Source organism: Plecotus auritus (assembly GCF_963455305.1).
Source record: "Plecotus auritus genome assembly, chromosome: 11".
NCBI lineage: Eukaryota > Metazoa > Chordata > Mammalia > Chiroptera > Vespertilionidae > Plecotus > Plecotus auritus.
Genome location: NC_137777.1, coordinates 41,943,330 through 41,965,893, shown reverse-complemented (window position 1 = coordinate 41,965,893; position 22,564 = coordinate 41,943,330). Strand labels below are relative to the sequence as shown.

The 22,564-nt window shown below is 39.5% G+C and overlaps 1 protein-coding gene across 2 annotated transcripts in view; it reads right to left on the bottom strand.

The window, feature by feature from the left end:
• KCNB2 (potassium voltage-gated channel subfamily B member 2) overlaps positions 1 to 22,564 on the bottom strand; it is a 378,957-nt gene that overhangs the window by 313,732 nt on the left and 42,661 nt on the right. The gene's annotated exons all lie outside the window — the stretch shown is intronic.

The following is a 22,564-nucleotide window of genomic DNA, read 5'->3' as shown; positions in this document are numbered from 1 at the left end:
AGTGTTCTTAGTGGTTAGAGCATCAGCCTGCACACCAAAGGGTCATGGGTTCGATTCCTAATCCAGGGCATGTACCTGGGTTGCAGGTTCTTATCCCTGGCTCCAGTCGGAGCATGTGCAGGATGCAACCAATCAATGTGTCTCTCTCACATCTATGTTTCTTTCTCTTTCTCTCTCTCTCCCTCTGCCCCTCTCTCCCTCTATCCCTCTCTCCCCCTTCCTCTCTCCCTTCCACTCTCTCTGAAAATCAATGGAAAAAATATCCTCAGGTGGGGATTAACAACAACAACAAAAAGACCACACGGCTCTCTAGAAATCCTAAGAAAGCTCTTTAAGGCCATGTAATATTTTCCCTCATAGTTTAAAAGTCTTTATGTCTCAGACTTGCAGTAATGGCACAAATGGGACACAAATGGGCCCAAAGAACAAAATCAAAAGCTGCCAACACCACAAAACCCCTAATGATGTCCTGTGTGGTGCCCCCAGTGTAGCTGAGACACTAGGCAGCTGCTAAGAGCCTGAAGACCATGTGGGCACTGCTGTTCCCACCAGGTCCCCACTGTGCTGTGTCAGCCTTGTTAACGAGCACAGCAGCAATGCCATGGGGTGACACATTTCTTCCTGACATCTCCCCCAAGTGACTTTATACAGCCGCCTTCTATTAATTACCCTCATCGCCTAGCCTTGTGCTGCAAAGGCTTTCTTATTGCACATTTGAGTGGCACGCCCCTGGTGAGCCACACAGAGGTTGACTGGCTGTCTCAAAAGGGACAGCACAACCGAGAGAAATAAAACATTCTAAGCAAGACTGCTGATAGAGTTATGAGCAGAAGAGAAAACCTATTTGGCATCAAGATGCAGTTACGGAAAGCTTGTCAAGAATGTTAAAATCATTTTCTCTCCCTCCACAAAGCAAGGAGAAGATGTGATTGATGGCTAGTTCATAAAATAATGAAAGATACATTTTTAAAACAATCATGTGCTTCTACACAGCATTCCAATCCCTGATAGGGATGACTTTTGGAGTTTAAGTGAAAGGACACAAAATTAAAACCACAAGAATATTTTGAGGAAAAATACAGAATTGTAAAAGAAAAAAAAAAGGTCACTTAAACAGGTACTAAGGGATTAGCTAATGCATCCAGTTGAAAGTCATTTGTGAGCAATTAGTATGTTCATGGCTCTTTGCTGGATGATTTTGAGGAAAAGTACATCTCTCATTTTTGAAGGCCTACTTATAAGACATTTATAAATTTTAATTTCTACAACAATCTTGCAAAATTGTTATTATCTTCCCTGTTTTATAGATGAGGAAACTAAGGCTCCAAACCTTATAATGAGTGGCTCTTAAATATTACGCCTTGAACTTGAATTCAAGGTTTTTATTTTTCTGAACTCGGACTTTCTCTGTTATGTCACTAGACTTCTCAAAATAAGTTATAGCTTGGCCGATGAGGCTCAGAAGTTGAGCCCTGACCTATAAACCAGGAGGTCAGGGTTCGATTCCCAGTCAGGACAAATGCCCGAGATGCAGACTGGATCCCCAGTGGGGCGCATGCAGGAGGAAGTCAATTGATGATTCTCTCTCATCACTGATGTTTCTATCTCTCTCTCCCTCTAACTTTCTCTCTCTAAATTAAAAAAAAACATATTAAAAATAAGGTATAAAAAACAAATAGAACATAGTATCCAACCCAGTGAAGACACACATAAACATTCAAAACAGCTTATAGACTGCAGAACTACTGTGTGCAGGTGGTGTTTTAAGCTGTTATTACATCTTGGTTCATTTAATCCACCCAGAACCTCTATTAAGCAAGGCTGATTATTATGGCCATTTTAAGGATGAGAACACTAAGGTACAAAGAGGGAGAGGGTAAGTAATTTATCCATCTTAGAGCTAGTATGTTAACTTCTTAGGGCTGTCCTAAAAAGTTCCACAAACCAGGTGGCTTAAAACACTATTTACTCCCTTACAGTTCTGGAGGCTAGAAGACCAAAATCAAGGTGTCAGTAGGGCTGAGCTCTAGGGAAAGTCTGTATCATGACTTTTTCTTAGCTTCTGCTGCTGGCAAGGATGAAGTCAAGACAGGGACTCCAGTTAGGAAGCTATGCAAGGGATGCCCAGAGGCTAAATTTGAGAGGTCAAACTCATGATGATCCCTTGATTGGCTGTAGAGAGTAAGAGAAGGATGGGAGGTACATCACTTTTGCAGGAGATACAGCCTCATGGTCAGTGACGAGCGTGCTGGCTTTGTTTGGCATGCTTAACTTCAGAGGAAACTCAGTTCACTAACCCATCTGTGGCAGACTGAAGATGCCCATGAATTCTTTGATTCTCCTTTCTAGAGAAAGGCAATATTTATGTCTCCTTTCCTTGGTGGGCTCCATGATGTTCTGGGGCTCTGGGCCTAGGGTCACTAGAAACTTTGTAGCTTTCACCTGGGTTTCTTAGAAGGCTCACCCCTAGAAGCCTGAGTTACCACCTAAGAAGTACAGCTCTCCTACTGGAGAGGTGATATGGAAAGACTCAGAAACTACATGGTAAAGGAGAGAAGCCTGTATGAGGCCTGCCTTCCAGCTGCTATCACAAAGGTGCTGGACTTACAAGCAATGACCAGCCAGCCCCCAGCTGAATCCTACCAGTTGACCTCAGCTGATGCTACCTGATGCAGAAGAAACATCAAGCCACACCCTGCCTGAATTCTCAACCCACAACATTGTGAGTCAGAGTAAAATGGTTATTCCTGAGGCCACTGCATTTGGGGATATTTGTAAAAGATAGCTGGAACCCACCCATAGAATGAGGTAGTATGATTCATTTAATTACCTCACACAGATCTTATGTAAAGCAAAATGAAGAAATATTGGTAAGGGTGACATAAATTAAAGTAACTCAAAGTGCACATTCATCCCCTGATTAAAATTCAGTAGGGGAGCAAATATTCTAGTAGAGATTCAGTGGAAAAAAATTCTACTTCTTGTGTTATGCAACCCAAAGGAAGGGGAAAAGGGTAGAGACAAAATTGAGGCCACCTCCCCAAATTTAGTCTGGGACAATCGTGACCCTCAGTTTCCGTTACAGATGTTCTGAGGATTAAATGCCAAGGTTCATTTCCTCTTGATAGTTTCTCAAATGCCTGGAGCTGCCTAATATCAGCTCTTAGTACAAAGAACAGAGCTTCTAAGCTAAATAGAACACTTTGCATTTCAGGAATGATAACATAGCTTTCCCAGAGCTTCTGCCCCCACACACACAATGAACAGAAATAGAGAATATTTGGAAAAGTGACAACTGTGTGATTGTTGACCGAACTTGAGTTGTGACTCTGAGGACCAAAGCAAGTTAAAACATATCAGCAAATTTGCATAGTCGTGGAGCTTCAGTTCTTTCCTCTTTGTCCTCATCATTTGCCCTCAACATCATTTAGGGTCCTGGAAGTAGAATTCCCATGCTATGCTCAACAAACTGTTTTTTGGGTGTTTTTTTTTTTGTTGTTACAGTGAATGGTATTTCAGGTCAACAACCATAATAGCATCTATTTCAAGAGTTAAGATTTACATTGTAGGATAACAATCCTATTTCCAGTATTCACTAGTATGATGCCTGAATATTGCCCTTACACATTAGCAGTGGAAGTAAGTCAGGAACTAAGTTACAATGCGTCCAAGTACTATGCAGTAGTCAAGGCAAGGTTTAAGCTTCAATGATCAGCAATGACCACAGAAAAGTGATTAGATTTTCAACCTACAGAAGTTGAACGTGTCATGTGGATATCACTGCTAAACAGAAGCCAATGAAGTTCATAACCAGACCTTCCTATGTTACTGAGTAATAAAAGGTCTGTGCCTCCAATTTTGCCTCCTTTTCCAAACTTATGGGGCTCACAATTCTCCCTTCTCTAAGTCACAGGAGGCAAAATACTAATGACAGAGGTCTAATGACAGTATATCCCATACTCTCCACTTGAATGCACATTAATGACTTAATTTTCAAAGTTCTATCGTTGGGATCATTTTATGTAAAAATGCTGACTAAGGACAATTGCTTGCTGGCAAATATAAGGTTAATGTAATTGATACAAACTGTAAAAATGCAAATACATTCAACTCCTACTGAGAGATAATATTATGATTAATTAAGAAATGTTAAGTAAAATGGCTTTAATTTGCCAACTAAAATATATAAAGAATAATTAACAAATTTGCTGATACTCTTTCTTTACAGGCAGTAATACAATTTTAAGACCAAAATACAACGTTTGTTGTGACTAGAACACATTCTTTTTAGTTTCTGTGTGTGTTTTGTTTTGGGGGGTGTGTGTGTGTGTGTTTTGTTTTGGTGTGTGTGTGTGTGTGTGTGTGTGTGTGTGTTTTGTTTTGTTTCTTGGTGTTTATGGGTTGGGCCCTGCTGGCTGGCAATGTTAGGGATGAATTCTAGAACCTCAAATCCAGAAAGACTTAATCTTTTCATATGGGGCCAGAACAAACAATCTAACTATATTATTAGGGCTGAGCTCTACCCTTCTGTTCAATATACCAGTTGCCAATTGTCTAACAATGATCTGATGAAGAAAAGAGTCTAACTCTCTGTTAGGTTTACAGTAACATTCAAGGAGCTGGGGCAGATTTAAAGCAAGACGACAAAGCCAATTTCTATATTATATGGGCAAAGATATTTTCATTGGGTCATTTCAAGGTATTTTTGTTTTTAAAAAATGTCCACAAAACTCTTATAGTGCCCCAATAACATGATGATTTAATTAAAAAACAAAAACAAAAAGAAACAAAAAACAAACCCAAACAGTAAAGAGATACTAGACTTCTGGATTTTGTATGCAGTGGCTTTATATTGCCATTGATAAAAAGGAAAACATGCCAGTTTCGGGCAATGTGAACAGAAACTTTGGCTGCATCAAAGTGTTCCTGCAACAAAGGGTCCAATGGCACAGGCAATAACAGCAGCAGAAAAGCCTTAAGAGGCAAACCCCACACTGATTCTGGCTTTCCACTTTGACATCATGTATGTGATATTTGGAAAATTCCAAAAAGCAGGCACAGCTAATGCCACTGGCAAGAGCAGATGATTTCTTTAGCCCAAAAGAAGTGAATACATAATACTTTGTGTTGCTTTTTATAACCTATGTCTTGGACCATTTCCTTATCTTCATAAATTGAGTTTACAGAGCGACAGGCAAAATACCACTGAAAATCCTCTTTGAAAGTAAAGTCATAAGTAGAATGGAATTTCTTGAGCTTATTAGCCATGATTTTGAAGCACCTAAATACATAATATTATACAGGTGCCAAATATTAGAGATTCAGTGGTTAAGATCAGGAGTTAGCAAACTTTTTGGAAAAGTCCTGAGAGCAAGCATTTTTGGCTTTGTGGGACGTACAATCTCTGTCTCAACTACTCAGCTCTGCCATCACAGCACAAAAGGAACCACAGAAATAGCAAGCTGAGCTCTGGCTGGATTTCTCAGTAGTTAGAGCATCAACCTGCAGACCGAAGGGTTGTGGGCTCCATTCCCAGTCAAGTGCATGTACCTTGGTTGCAGATTTAATCCCAGGTCCTGGTTGGGGTGCATGTGGGAGGCAACCAGTCGATGTTTCTTTCTCTCTCTCTCTCTGTCTCTGCCTCCCTCCCTCCCTCTCTTCTTCCCTCCTCTCTTCCTTCTACTCTCTCTAAAGAATCAATGGGAAAAAATATCCTTGGGTGAGGATTGAAAAAAAATAAATAAACAACAGTGTTCCAACAAAAATTAATTTACAGAAATTGGCATGAGCTGAATCTGGTCTATGGGCCATCGTTGGCCAACCCCTGCTCAAGTCTGTTAAGCAATTCCAAGGTGATGTGGGATGGGCTGGACGTCGGAAATGCAGGATGTTATGGGCATAGAGCATGCCAGGGACACACCTCTCTCTCTGGGAGGCCAGTGAAGGCTTCTCTGAATGAGTGGCATAAGAGGTGAGAATCAGAGTCTGAGCAGAAGTTAGCAAGAAGGACTTCAGGATGAAGAAAGCAGAAGGTCCAAAGACAAGAGGGGCAGGTGATCCATTTGAGGATGATCAGGCAAAGGAGTCAAGGGCTGGAGCATGGCAGGAAGTGATGGTGGGCAGGGTACGCTGGGCCAGCCCAGGAGGGGCTTGGTTAGGGAGTCTGCAGTTGATGCTAATGGGAAGAGGGTAGCATTTTACCCAGGACAGTGACAGGGCCACACTGAACCACTCTTCCATCAAATAACTGCTGCCTCAGTGGCTGTTGAGCTATGAAAAGCAACTCCCTTCCACTAAAGGGTCCCAGGTTGTTGAGCTTTTCAATGTTTTTCTGTCCCCTTGGTTGTACAGGTGTTTGTCAACCATCACTTCTGAGTAATAATGTGTGTACACTGAGGACACTTTTTTTCCTAATTTCTAATTTTCTGCTTCTAATCTGTTATAATATTTAAAACTATTCTAATGTTTTAATTTTTTTACTTAAACAAAGAGTAAGTAGATGGGCTGAGTGAACGCTTTCATAAGTAATATGCAGGGCAGGGGTAAAGGGCTTCTGTCCTGTTACTACTTGTGCTACCTTACTTGGAATTGCTGAGTCAATGATCCTCAGGTAAAGAAAAATACTATAGTATTAACAGCATATAGCTTAGTAAATTCTGTACAGCTTTTCTGTCAACAAATTAGCCTAGAAATTTTGGTCATTACCAAAAGAAAAGTCTACATTGCAGCCACCAAACTCAATTACTATACTTTCTTATTTCTATAACTATCAAAATATAACTGAAATGTCACACCCTACCCCTAGCCATATATCCAAGACTATTCATCACAAGCCATAGCAGTTAAAAAAAATTTTTTTTCTGATTATATGTGGTTTGGAAATGTCTGCTCAGTAATCTGGACCAGAGGTTGTGTAGGACATGCATTTGAATGGTGGGAGCAGGGATAAGGGGGGGAACAAAATGTGGCAGAGTTACATTTTGAACTTTTCTCACATGGAAAACACCTTACGTTTTTAATCATAAGACACTCATTTTATCTTTTCATTTCCACTTTCAAATTCTTAAAAGGCTATCATAAATATCAGTGGCGCTGAGTCATATGCAATACCATTATAAGGTATATAACAAGATTATAATTTCTTCAGTTAAACTCTAAATTCCTTGAATTTGAGGCTACTATTATTCATTTTCCTATACCATAGAGTGTCTAACATAATACCTTGCTCAATTACTATTGAGTAGAGATAAGTGAAACAATTTTCATTGAAACTTAAAGATTTATATTAACTAATATTCTACACAGAGGTTTCATTTCCTTTTCCCTTCAATCTGAAAACAAGAAAGAATAAGTTTCCATTTGCTTCCTATAAACCCAATAAACATGGCAAAGCCATTTGGCAGACTGTAGCTCATTCAATATTTATAAAATTAACCATAACCCAGCAGATTCAATCATTTCAGATACCACCGCAATGGTCTTTACAATTGATCCCCACATAATCAATTCAGCATTTGTAGGAGATTATGGCTCCTGATCAGAAAGCGGGTACTGGAAATTCACTCAGACCCTGCAGTGGTCCCTAAACCCCACGGTCCCACATCTGACACTATCTCTTGAAGTATCATTAAGATGGGACAGTTGGCCCTAACCGGTTTGGCTCAGTGGATAGAGCGTCGGCCTGCGGACTGAAGGGTCCCAGGTTCGATTCCGGCCAAGGGCATGTACCTGGGTTGTGGGCACATCCCCAGTAGGGGGCATGCAGGAGGCAGCTGATCGATGTCTCTCTCTCATCGATGTTTCTAACTCTCTATCCCTCTCTCTTCCTCTCTGTAAAAAATCAATAAAATATATTAAAAAAAAAAAAAAAAAGATCGGACAGTTGTCAGAGCATAGTCCTAACCCCACATCAGTTCTTAACGATCTCCCTGGAGTTGTCCAGGAATTAAAACAGAAACAGGAGAAGAAATCAACTACCCTGGTTCTCATAATACCCAAAAGCCTATCTTTTCTCCCACTGAATTGAATTTTTAACATCTTTCCTTTTAGTCACTGAAGACCCCAGAGCGTCTCTCTCTCTCTCTCTCTCTCTCTCTCTCCTTTTCCACAGCAAAAAATAAATAAATAAAATAAATCTCATACATCTTAAAGTAATGTGCTTATACGTCCCAGTTTACCCTGAGGAGGCATATTAAAGAATTTAATGAAACTGTTTCCATTCCATAAGTCATATTTCTTTCAGTGTTCTGCACTTTAAAGTGCTTCTCCCGCTACAGATATTTAGGGCTCAGCATATCTTTCTAAATGTAAATATTATACAAACTTTGAAAGATGTCGACAACCATGAATACTAAATATAGTACTTGTCATTTTTAATTTAAATTACAACTATCAAGCATGCCAAATACTCAGTGCAATCAAATAAAACTTCCTTTTACATGTTGTCTTCTCTTCTGACAACTTTATAAAAGAAGCCCCAAAAAATCTATAAACTTTAAAGCAGTTCAAATTCAAAACTTCTTTCATTTATTTTTTTCCCCTCAGATTCATATCAATGCTTATTAACAGACACAAACTTGCATTTTCCTTCAAGGGTACAAGACAAAAATGCCCTTTATGGATATTTTAGGTTTTGCCTCAGTATGTTGGGTTATGCCGCTATAACAAAAACAAAACAAACCCACCAAGATCTCAGAAGATTAACACACAAAAGTCTCTTTCTCATTCAATATTTATGAAATTAACATATTGCATGTGACTTACATGAACCTTCAGGGTGTTCCGCTCAGCAGAGTCACTGAGAGGCTTTGGCTGGTACAAGACCCATCTCAATACACACTTCCATATTCGACAGGAAAAAGGAAACATGTGAATTGCACAGTGTCTTTTCAGAAGTAACACTCACTTCAATATTCACATTTCATTGGCCAAAGCAAGTCATGTAATCATGGATAACTTGAAAGAAATATTTGTGAACAGTCCTAATCTCTAGGTAGACCTCCTTCCCTCTCCCCCTCCCTCCCTGCCTGCCTCCCTTCCTCCCTCCAACTATGTGTGTGTGTTTGTGTTTGTGTGTATAGATATACATATATTGCAATATTAGTGTAAGGAAAAGAAAAGTAGTTCTCAAATTCAGCATCAGTGCAAGCACTCATTTTACTATTAACTCCATTTTTTATTTTAAAGTGAATAAGGAAAACAAAGTCATTCTTAACCCAAGTATGCATTTCATAATTCCCTTATCATGAAAAAAAGAAAACGACTTTTGGGTAAAATTTACAAATCAGAAGATTTCTGTGTACCAGAGTATGAGGCAGATGAATAATCCATTCACTATGAATCTTTCACTTTGGCTCACTAGCCTCTAAATATATCCAGTACTTGAGCAGATGGACATAGCATAATTCAACAATAATGCGAGTCTCTTAAGCCAAGATGTAAATTTCTTATGCTTTAAGTTTTAAGATATATACTTTGATGTAGCAGAATATTCATTTTAAGAGATTATCCAATTCTTAGTTACATAAGCTTATGTAAGATTATTCTTAGTGATACTATTCTTATAATTTAAAAGGCTAACACTATAATAGGAAAAGCTGTACATGAAAGAATAACCAAAATAACTTTATTTATCAAACATCTACTGAGTGTCTACTAAGCCCCATGTTACCTACAGGAATCCAAAATTGAATGAAATACGACTGTGATCTTCAATCTATTGCTTGTCGGGTCTGATTACCCTTTAGTGAAATGTTTCCATTTTGTATAAGAATCTTACTTTCTTGTGTCCTCTCCTTAAAAATCTTGTGAATTCAAGTCTACACAAACAGGGAAACTTGAGGAGGAGGAATTGGATTAAGGAATAGAAATATAACTGCTGACTTTTCACTGATGACTATCATATGATGGGATTCTATGACTTTGCTATTAGGGTTAGTAGAATAATTTCCACTTCCATAGTAGGTAACAAACATTTAATTTTTATTACATTTCTGAGTAATCGCCCTAAAGAGGCTTGTTCTAAGTGCCTAGCAATTTCTAGCTCAGTTCCAGATTATGAAGATATTTTAGGTTGATTTATATACTTGTAAAGAAACCTTTGGGCTCCCAAACATCTAATGCCCCATTGGATGCCCTGAAAGGAACAGATGAGTATCTGGCTATAAAAACCTGTGTGTATGTGAGTCATCGGATCTGAAGCCACCAGAGCCTTTAGGACTTACTCAAATTCTGAATGCCTACCAAACTAGATCTACTGAATATAAGGTTTCCTCAGACTGGGAAAGCGCACTTAGGAAGTACAATGGTTAGAAGAGCTTGTCAGAGAAATTAACTGAAAAGAGATAACTGAACAAAAGGTGTTTCCAAGAAAAAGGATATTATTCAAAAGTTGAGTGAAGCATTTTCATTTTACCTCTCCCAAGATGTGATGCATACTTATCAAAGGGTTTCCTCTTCCTTGCCTTTATTAGTCCTTTGTCAAACATCCTAACTTTAAATCAGAACCAAAGGTTTTAGCTACCATAATTAAAGAGCAATGGCCACAGGCATGTTATGCTCAGCTTCGATTTTTAACTTTTGCTTTTGGTTTCACTTGAGTATGTGGGCGACAAATACACATCTGAAAAGAAGATGGAAGACGAAACCTTGGGGTTTTTTCATGGTCTTAACACTCATAGGAAATGGGTTTGTGCCATTTCTAGGAATTGGTAGAATGCATGTATCTTGTGTCCATAGTGTAGGGTTCACTTTCTTTTTTAAATCTTTATTGTTGAGAGTATTAAGATGTCCTCCCCCCCACCCACTCCAACCGGTTCCCGCCCCACCCCAGGCCTTCACCACCCCATTGTCTGTGTCCATGGGTTTACTTTCATTAAGCTTTTTTAAAAAGTGAAAAGCTAATGTTATCTCTTGCAAACTGCAAGACAGATGCCACAAGCTACCAAAGGAATCATTTGAGTAAGTGTTACCTTATTCTAGTCCTTGCGATGCGAACATGAAACTCATTATGCTCTGGTAGAAACTGATTTCTGAAAGGATTCCTATTTCCCAGGCCATGTGGTGTGTATGTCATATGAGATATACCAGTTACCATGGTGAAGAAATAAGCTTTTCTTTTAAGAGAAATAACTTTGCCCTTTTGCTCAATGGTATTAGTTCCATTCTGATTCCAATGTTCTTTCAGAGAAGAGCTAGAAAAATAAAAGCAGCAGGGAAATGAGGAGAACTATCTCCGGAAGACACCTCAATTCCTCTATTGCTTTTGGATTTAGTGAAACTCAGACTAACTACAAAGCAGTTACTCAATTGTGTGACCATAGAACCTAACTCTGTTGGTATTATGCCACATGATACTCAAAAAAGGAGATCAGCCCAGCTGGCATGTCTCAGTGGTTGAGCGTAGAGCTATGAACTAGGAGGTCACGGTTGGATTTCAGGTCAGGGCACATGCCTGGGTTGAGGGCTTCATCCCCAGTAGGGGGCATGCAGGAGGCAGCTGATCAATGATTCCCTCTCATCATTGATGTTTCTATCTCTCTCTCTCCCTCTTCCTTCATCTCTGAAATCAATTAAAAATATATATTTTTAAAAAAGAAGACAATTCTTAGGTGATTAAATTACCTAGGGTTAAAATTGCTATAAAATTTTGAAGAGTATAATTAATGACTCTGGGTGGTTATTGCTCCTAATGGAATTTAATTCAGGGCTTCTCAATTCTATCACTCACAACACCTCCTCTGAGAAACATCATTTTGTGTGGCCTCATTTACATACTGAAATAAAATTCATGGGTAATTTAACTTACCTACACATTCACTTTAAAAAAATCCTTATAGGAGAAACCAAGATGGCGGCTTAGGTAAGCACCTAAACTGCTGCCTCGCACAACAATTTCAAAACTACAACTAAAAGACAGAACGGACACCATCCAGAACCACAGGAAAGCTGGCTGAGTGAAAATTCTACAACTAGAAGGAAAGAGAAAAGCTCACAGAGAATTGGAGGTACGGCAAAGGGTCTTTGTACGCGCAGAGAGGAAGGGCGGCTGAGAGCCTGGCTGACTTTCTCTGGCGGAAGGGGGAAGGAAGCCCCCGACCGCACTGAACCCCAGTTCTGACTGCACTGAACCCCAGTTCCAGGTGAGCCCCTGGGGACCCACGCTCTTGTGGGGGGAGTCTGGACTCTCGGGCGGAGACTCCGGAGCTGGGGAAGGCGGAGGACTGAAAGCGCGCACGCGCACGCCAGTGCGCACAAAGGCTGCGGAGGTTGCCACAGGCTTTCCCTAGTGGAAGGGAGTCAGAGATTCCTGACTCCACTGGGCCCCAGTTCTGACTGCACTGAACCCCGGTTCCAGGCGAGCCCCTGGGGACCCACGCTCTTGTGGGGGGAGTCTGGACTCTCGGGCGGAGACTCCGGAGCCGGGGAAGGCGGAGGATTGAAAGCGCGCGCGCGCGCACACCAGTGCGCACAAAGGCTGCGGAGGTTGCCACAGGCTTTCCCTAGTGGAAGGGAGTCAGAGGTTCCTGACTGCACTGAACCCCGGTTCCAGGCGAGCCCCTGGGGACCCACGCTCTTGTGGGGGGAGTCTGGACTCTCGGGCAGAGACTCAGGAGCCAGGGAAGGTGGAGGTCTGAAGGCGCGCACGTGCGCGCAAGGGTAAGGCTGACAGGAAGCCAAGACTGAGACTCCACCCCATCCAAGCTGAGCACAGAGGCTATTGCAATTTGGCAAGTCTAATCCTATAAGGCTGTCTCCAGCACCGAACTTCTCCCAGCATAGACACAGCTGATCCTTACAGCCAACTGGTCTGGAGGTCAATTCTTCCCAGTGATACCAACAACAATCAAGACTTAATTACAACAAGGCTGTACACACAGTCCACAAAGGGGTGCACCAAGAGTGTCCACCTCAGGTTAACTGGGGAGGCAGACCCACTGGGCCATATTGGAAACCTAGCACACAAATCTACCTTACCAACTCAGGGAAGCAGTGAAAATGCGGCGTCAAAGAATCAGATCACAAACGAAAGAAATGGAGGAAAACAAACGACTGGATATAGAATTCAAAACCACGGTTATAAGGCTTTTTAAGAATATCCTAGAAAAGGCCGATAAATATAACGAGACCCTCGAAGATATGAAAAAGGACCAACTAGAAATTAAACATACACTGACTGAAATAAAAAATATTATACAGAGACCCAAAAACAGACAAGAGGAACACAAAAATCAAGTCAAAGAATTGAAACACAAAGAAGCAAAAAACACTCAACCGGAAAAGCAAAAAGCAAAAAAAAAAATCCAAAAAGTTGAAGATAGTGTAAGAAGACTCTAGGACAACTTCAAGCGTACCAACATCAGAATTATGGGGGTGCCAGAAGAAGAGAGAGAGCAAGATACTGAAAACCTATTTGAAGAAATAATGACCGAAAACTTCCCCCACCTGGTGAAAGAAATAGACTTACAAGTCCAGGAAGCGCACAGAACCCCAAACAAAAGGAATCCAAAGAGGACCACACCAAGACACATTATAATTAAAATGCCAAGAGCAAAAGACAAAGAGATAATATTAAAAGCAGCAAGAGAAAAACAGTTAATTACCTACAAGGGAGCACCCATACAACTGTCAGCTGACTTCTCAACAGAAACTATGCAGGCCAGACGGGAGTGGCAAGAAATTTTCAATGTGATGAATAGCAAGAACCTACAACCAAGATTACTCTACCCAGCAAAGCTATCATTCAGAATTGAAGGGCAGATAAAGAGCTTCACAGATAAGAAAAAGCTAAAGGAGTTCATCACCACCAAACCAGTATTATATGAAATGCTGAAAGGTATTCTTAAAGAAGAGGAAGAAGAAAAAAGTAAAGAGAAAAATTATGAACAACAAATACATATCTATCAACAAGTGAACCTAAAAATCAAGTGAATTAAAAACCTGAGGAACAGAATAATCTGGTGAATATAATAGAATCAGGGGCATAGAAAGGGAGTGGACTGATAATTCTCAGGGGGAAAGGGGTATGGGGGGGGTTCATGAAGTGACTGGACAAAAATCATACACCTATGGATGAGGACAGTGGGGGGGAGGTAAGGGCAGAAGGTGGGGTGGGAACTGGGTGGAGGGGAGCTATGGGGGGAAAAAGGAGAAATAATTGTAATCTGAATAAAGATTTATTAAAAAAAAATAAAAAAAAAATAAAAAAAATAAAAAAATCCTTATAAGAACTCAAGTGTAATCTACAAGAGACACAAGGAAATGAATTTCTAACAAAGAATCTGTATTTCCATAACGTAAGTGCTCAGGCTGGATAACCAAATCAGTCACATGTCTGCACTTGGCTGCTAATCACCATGAAAGCAGTATCTCCAAATCTGTGTTACTTGTGAGTCTGCAGAAATGCTGAATGTCTCCTGTAAACTTCAGAGCAAAAGGAAGTATAATCGTCTTTAGATTCACACGTCAATTGTGTTTCTGAAAAATTCAACATTTATTAAAATTGGGTTTTAAAATATGCCAACAGGGTTTAAAAATACTATTCCAACAGAGTTAGGTTCTGTCCAGACAACTAGACTAATTTTCCACCTGTCAGTTCTTCTTTATGTGTGATGCTGTGTGCATAGCAGAGGCTTGAGGATCCCAGCACTTACCTACTCAGTGCCAACAAGGGCCACAATCATTGAGACAACTCCCTGCACCACCCGCCCCCCTCCCCCTGCCACATACACATACACACTGCCAAAAGGGGTTCCTTTATTGAAAACCACCGTTCTAACTTAGGCATTAAACTAAAAGAAAAACATGTATTGAAAAGATATATATATATATATATATATATATTTTAGAAGAATCTCCATACCATAAGCTTTAAAAGAAATTTAGATATAATTAACATATTACATTAGTTTCAAGTGGACAACATACGGATTCTATATTTGTATATATTGTGAAATGATCACCATAATAAGACTAGTTAACATCCCCCACCACACACAGTTACTAAATTTTTTTTTCTTGTGATGAAAACTTTTAAGATACATTCCCTTATCAACTTGCAAGTATATGATACAGTATTAACTACACTGAGTGGCCAGATTATTATGATCTCTGAACGCATAATAATCTGGCCACTCAGTGTATATCCTATATAATAAAAGGCTAATATGCAAATTGTCCCCTCGACCAGGGGTTCGACCAGCAGGCAGGCCAGCCAACCGCCATGTCCCCTCCCCCTGGCCAGGCTGGCTGGACCCCACCCATGCACAAATTCATGCACTGGGCCTCTAGTGTGTGTGTGTGTGTGTGTGTGTGTGTGTGTGTGTGTGTATACACACACACACACACACACATACACACACACAGACAGACACACACTGAATGGCCAGATTATTATGCATTCAGAGATCATAATAATTTGGCCACTCAGTGTATAGTCACCATGTTGTACATTATATCCCAGGACTTATCATACCACAAACTTTGACTCAAAGCAGAGGACAGACACATACATGGTACAAAATTACATATATACTTTCTAAGGGAATCAAACTCATTGGTTAATTTGCCATGATCTGTTCCATAGAATCTGGGGAAGTAGCAATCTATGCTCAGACATCCAGGGGCCACCTAATCTTGTTGCCACCTGTGAGTAATAAACTGAGGGTGCTGGCCCTGGTGGACCACTCAGTTTAGCTACACCTCCTTTCTGGTGTTGAGTGCCTTCTCCTTGTGGGTATGATTTCTTCATCTTCTCCCACTGCCCCTTAAGTAGGGCAGTGTACATAGTGAGTCAATCCACAGAATCTGAATGGCACTATTGGTTCAGACCAGAGTTTGACCACTTACCAACTATGTGACTTGGAGCATGTTACTTATTAATTTGTCTGTGCCTCTATTCCCTCATCTATAAAATGGAGTGAAAATACCAATGTCTTAGGCTAGTTGTGAAGACTCAGTGAATTAATCCACTCAAGTGCTTAGAATAGTGCCGAGGGCAGAGTAAGTGTTCATTCAGCCTTAGCTATTATCCTTGGTCCCATGGTCCAAGTTAATACCTGAAGAATCCGAAAATCTCAGAAACCTTAGACTTGAGGAAAACTTGGAAATCTAAAATCACAAACTGTAAAGTGTCCCATTATGAACATTTACAAAGAAAGATACATCTTTCATGTTTGAAAGATGTGACCGTGCTTCGCGGTACTGTTCTAACCCAAGAACCAGCGCATGTGCCATGCAAACAGTCCCATGAAGCACAACCGTGACCTTTTCCTTCTTTTTCTCGAATCTGGATGGATTTTAAAATATATTCTCTTTTGGGTTTTAAATGAATCATTTAAATAAAGTTACCTTTTGCTCTATCTCATATATACATGTTTACTAAAAACCATATTTAGTCCAATTTTTTCCTACTGTAATAAAGGTGTTGTAACAATTTTAGCAAGTATAAAATTACTTAAAAATAAAGTTTCCTCCTCTTTTGCAGTTTACATTTTCAATATTTATACCAAATGCTCTGTAAGTGTAACAGACATACCAAATCCATTCATTCTTTCACTGAGCCACCTTTTACAGAGAACGTACCTACCATGCTCTTGTCACTGTAGTAGGAACTTGACATAATACACTAAAAGATATAAACCCTGCCTGGCTGGCATGCTCAGTGGTTGAGCATCAACCTATGAACCAGGAGGTCACTGTTCGATTCCTGGTCAGGTCACATACCCGGGTTGCAGGTTCAATCCCAGTGTGAGGTGTGCAGGAGGCAGACAGTCAATGATTCTCTCTCATCATTGATGTTTCTATCCCTCTCTCCCTCTTCCTTCCTCTCTGAAATCCATAAAAATATTTTAAAAAGATATAAACCCTGCCTTCAAGGAGCTCCCAGTCTCTGGAAGCAGATCGGCCCCCACCCACGGGCTGTCACTCTGTGGAAAACAATGTGAACCTAGAAAACATGAGTTGAAGCTGTGCTGTTTTCAAAGTTACAAAGTCAAGACTGATTATTTCTTCACTAGTCTGTCTGTACATACTGAGTAAACTCCAGAAATAAAGAACTATTTCTTTCTTCATAGCAATGCACTATAATCCTCAGTCAAGTAGAATCATCCTGTATCTTTGCTTTCCATAGGTAATATTTTAATAAAGAGTTCAGCGATGCTGCCCCAGGAGTGAGAGTCCCCACAACTTTTGGGAGGATAATACTTGTTACCTATTCTGTGGAGTTTAAGGGAGGTAATCCCTGATGGCTAGAAAATTAAACAAATGACCTCTGGAAGAGAGACTAATCCTGAGAGTCACGGAGACTTTTTAATAAATGTGACATGATTGGACTGTTGACTGCAGTCTGCTTTCTTTATTCAAGGATTACTTATACTGTTCCGACAGCATGGGTGACTCAAAGCGGGATTTGAAGTTTGGAAATACCCCTAGTTTTGTTTCTTAACCTCTCTGAGCTTTAGTTTTTCATCCTCAAAAGTCAGAATAAGAGTATCCAACCCATAGGATTTATTGTGTGGCTGAAATAAGAGAACGTGCTAAGTATTATGGTAGACAATTAATGCTAATCTCTTTCCCAGACATCTCACATTTTTGCATTAACCATGTCATCATGCCCCTCGATTTGCTTAGTTTTGAAGATGTTTTAACTGAGTGCAGAAATCACAAATCACTCAACACATTTGTTTCAAAAACACTATCATTTGATAAAACTGTATTATCTTTTTGGAGAACTAGCTAAATTGCCCTAGAGATTACGTACAAAAAGAGAACTCCTAATTGAAATGCCACCTGGAACTCCCTCTAGAACCTCAACAATAAGAAAGCAGCTACAAATGGCATCGTGCCATTCCTCAGAGACAGCCTTTCAAAGCAGAATAGAACCACAGCCTTGAGTTCTGTATTGATCACTAGTCCCACGTACTATTTCTTTCTTTCTTTTTTTTTTTTTTTAACTTAAATGCATTGAGGAGACATTGGTTAATAGGATTATACAGGTTTTAAGTGTGTAATTCTATGATACATCATCTGTATGTTACATTGTATGCCCACCACCCAAAGTCAAATCTCCTCCCATCACTATATATTTGATGCCCTTTACCCTTTATTATTCCCCCACCTTCCTTCCCTCTGGTAACCACCATGCTGTTGTCTGTGTCTGAGTTTTTGTTGGTTTGTTTTTCTTGTTTGTTCATTAGTTGCTTTCAGTTTTAATCCCATATATGGGTGAAATCATATGGTTCTTGATTTTTTCTGTCTGACTGATTTCATTCAGCATGATATTCTCAAGATCCATCCCATGTTGGTGCTAATGACAGTATTTTATCTTTTCTTGTGGCTGAATAGTAATCCATTGTATGTATGTACCAGATCGTTATCCAGTCATCTATCAAAGGACAGTTCAGTTGTTTCCATGTCTTGGCCACTGTGAATAATGCTGCAGTGAACATAGGGGTGCTATTTCTAAGCAGTTAATTTTGTAAAAGTGTGTCTGCTCTGCAGGGAGGAGAGAGGGGACAAAATATAGGGGTTCATGTGCTAAGCCCAGGGCATCTGGCGGTGTGGACAGCTCTGCTCCACACAAAGAAACATCAGGATGTCACTTTTCGGGAATGCTGGTGGGTTAATAAGAGTCTACTTCGAATGAGAGAGAACATACGAAACAGCAATCCACTTTTGGATGAGATCTCACTAGATAGAAATGTCATACCCTTTAAAATGTTTCAAACTACTGCCTTTTCAAACTGTTTCCTTTCTTTTTTGAAAATACAGATTTAATAAATGACATATTAAACAAATAGCTTATTTGGCTGAAATAAGGTATTTTCCAAACCTGCTCAGAAAAGAACAGTAAATCTCTGTTATGAGAAATTATATTCTATCCTAATCGTTTATATATAAAAATCTTAGTTTTTCTTTCTTTTCCCCCACCATTGATATTTAAAGAAAACCTTGGTCGTGTGCCCAATGCTTTGCTACGTTATCACCCTGATTTGACTATGAGAGAGAGAGGGGAGCATGAAGCAGAGCTCCTACTCTCACAGAGTTCAAGATCTAACCAGGGACGTGAATACATATCGACAGAAATGTCAATTAAGAAAACACAGATAACTAAATACAAGATGACTCCTTAAGACTTTATCGATTTAAATATTATGCAGCATTCCTAGGGGATCACTTGCAATTTTTCTCTCTGCTACGTGGGAGTTAATTACAAGGCTTGATTGTACCCCACTTGGCCAGGGACAGAAACCAACAATAACAGTGACCATGAGTCCCCTTACTGAGGGCTACTTCCTGCCAGGTATTCTGCAAAGCCACGTGCACGGATGAAGCCACTCAAGTCTCAGCAACATCCCATGAGCTGGGACTGTGATAGCCCATGTTCCAGATGAGGAGCAAAAGGCATGAGGTGCTTGCTCCCATAAAGGCCCTGCATGTCCTTGAGTCCAAGAGCTATGATTTCTGGGCTGCAGAGGCCCCTCGTCACCACCTCATCTGTCTAATAACCCAGAGAGATGAGCTGAGAGAAAGAAAATGATCTCGTACCTTCAACAGCTGGGAGCTGGAGCTCCCAGTGGGAGTTTTGGTCAATAGCCAGTGATCACAAACCAGACACCCAAGTGGGTTCCATAATTTGAAACACTAAGTGTAAGGGACCATGTCTTCTTCAGACAGTAGAAACAGCGACATTTCTCTTGCTGAGTCAAGATTACACAGATCCTTGCTGTGGCTTTCCTGAGAGAGAGCCCACGTTCGTGTTCCCTTATAGGGGGTAGGGGTGGCTTGTCATACTGGCAGTAAGTGGCCCTTCCTATGGTTGTTTGTTTGAATATACTTTTATTGATTTCAGAGAGGAAGAGAGAGATAGAAACATCAATGATGAGAGAGAATCATTGATTGGCTGCTTCCTCCACTCCTCCTATAGGGGATCTTGTTTGAGACTAGGATATGTGCCTAACCAGGAATCAAACCATGACCTCATGGTTCATAGGTCAATGCTCAACCACTGAACATGTCAGTCAAGCTGGTCTAAATTAAAAAAATGTATTTTTTCTCTGTAAATATTTGTTCAATAAATGAATTGTCATCTGAAGAGCTGACCATACACCTCCTCCTGTTCCAAAGGACTCTACTTAGTGAGGGACCATATGTCTTGCCTGAAAAGTCCAGATTTTATGTAATTTTGTTCTCTGTATTTGTTCTCCTGTTTGCTTTAGCATTAAGAATGCTCAAAGCATGTTTCCTTCCTCCACCAATAATAGGCCCTTGTGTACTATTTTATATGCTAATATCCCCAATTTCCTCTTTATTTTTCTAGACATATTTCTTTTTCATTTTTATGTATCAAATCTATCCACTTATCTCTCCATCTACCATCTATCTAATCTCTCTTTCTATCTAGCTATTCTATCTATTTAGTCTATCTTTCCATCTAGTCTGTCTATCTATCTATAATCCATTCAATCATTTATTATCATGTCATGTTATATATCTCTGTAAGTTGCATTAAATAATTTAGGGGACATGAGACTTGATAATACATTTTATTAATCAGTAAGATGATTTAAAATGCTAATCTCAATTTTAAAAATCAGATATTTCGATTTTGAGAAAATTTTTATTATTTATTTCTCTAAAATGAATACATCAGGAAACAAATGCTTTGCCAAATACCTATCTCACTCTTAAGTTCAGAAAATGTGATTCATCATGAAAAACTAGTAATTAAAACCTGTTTTCTATAAGTGATAGTGTCCTTTTAGTCACTCCCTGGTTACAGAATTTCCAACAAACTTGAAAGTTTTTGAAGTCCAGCGTGGGATATGTTATAGCTGAAACTACGTTTACTTTGAATCCAATCCTTCCTGAGCCAAGTCATTATTTGCAATCAAATATATTATTGTGAATGCATCAGAATGGCAGAGATTTAGAAGGCCAATGATCTGTGTTTAATTTCTTACCCCACTAAAAGATAGTTAGATAAAAAATATGAGCCAGTGAGACCAACCGGAAAGCAAGGCAAAGGCACTATTTGTGAACAAGAATAGAGCTATTTATAGCTGCTCAACTTCCAGGCAGTTATATTAATATCGGTAATTAACACAAAGGCAACCATCAGAAGACCAATAAATACAAAAGCTAAACTGTAATCAAGCTTCAGAATGGTTAGTTCATTCTTTTTTAATGTCATTGCTTCCATTAACAGAATCCATTTCCCAAAATTAGGCATTCTTAAGATTTAAATTTTAATGTGTATACAGTTTCATTTATCTAAAGTATCACTGTCATGAAAATGTGAATGAATTTAATTAGTTGTTTTTAAGGGGTTTTAGTTCTAAAAATAAGATGAAAATAGTTTGTTACCCATAATAGATGGGTAAAATAGTCTAAAATAATTACAGTGCAACAGAAGAATACTAAATATTTTTTGGGGAAAATTCCTCTTGATGATAGTTTAAAACAAATTATTTTGAGTGATAATGGTGTGCTGTGTACCAAGGATTCAGCGAACTAGCTCATTCAATCCTCAAAATAACTATATTAAGTACAGATTAGTATCCTCCCCAGTATGCCCCAAGAATCTAAGGCTCAACAAAGTCACCAATTTGGCGAAGTGGCAAAGCCAGCTCTCCAAGTATGTCCTACCCCTGAGCCTATACTCTTCACCACTGTGTTGCCCCACCGCCCTAGCAGCTCCCACCAGCCACTGACAGGTACAGACTCAAAGGTCACCCACCTATGACCTTCTGTAGAAGTGCAGATTCTCAGGTAGGCACTCAAGCCTGGGCAGTAGTACATGGCCCTCCCATTCCCTCTACTGAGAGTTCCCCTAATGCCTATGGCATGCATTGAGCACCTGGATCTCTTTCTTTTGGCCTTTGTTTAAATTTTCTCCCTCTTCTCAAAATATTTTTTTTTTCTCCTATTTGATTCCCTCTGGTTTACAAAGCTTTCCCTACCTGTTAAAAATTCACATAATTAGATCCCTCCTCTGAAATTCTAAATGCCACACCAAATGGCAGGTTACTGAAATTTGTGGATGTATTAGGAATATTTTCTGATCATTTTAAATCTATCAACTTCTTCTATAAAATCTTGTGATCTCTTCACAGATTACTCTTCTTCTGGTGGGTATACAATTAATTAACAACTGAACTGAAAACATACTTGAACTGGACAGTTTCCTTTTGCAGTAGAATTAAAAGAATTAAATTATGATACAATGCTACCAAAAACTCTTAAAAACTGAGATATAATAAGGTCAAAGGACTTAATGAAAAACTATTTTACTCTTAAGTTATCTCATTAAAATTCTTAGGCGATATGTGTAAGGTTTAAAGATTTCTTACATACCAAGTAGTTCTTCAAACAAGAATTTTATGAATTAATAAACTGAAACATGTCAACTGGGGAATTTTAAGAGGGGTTGACTAAAGCTCTTCCTGAAAACCAAACTAGAAAATTCCATCAGTAAGGTCTGAAATATCAGAATAATATTTGAAAACACCTGATGACCAAGTGACATGCTAATAGCAAGCAATTTTGAGACAAAATTGCCTCATTT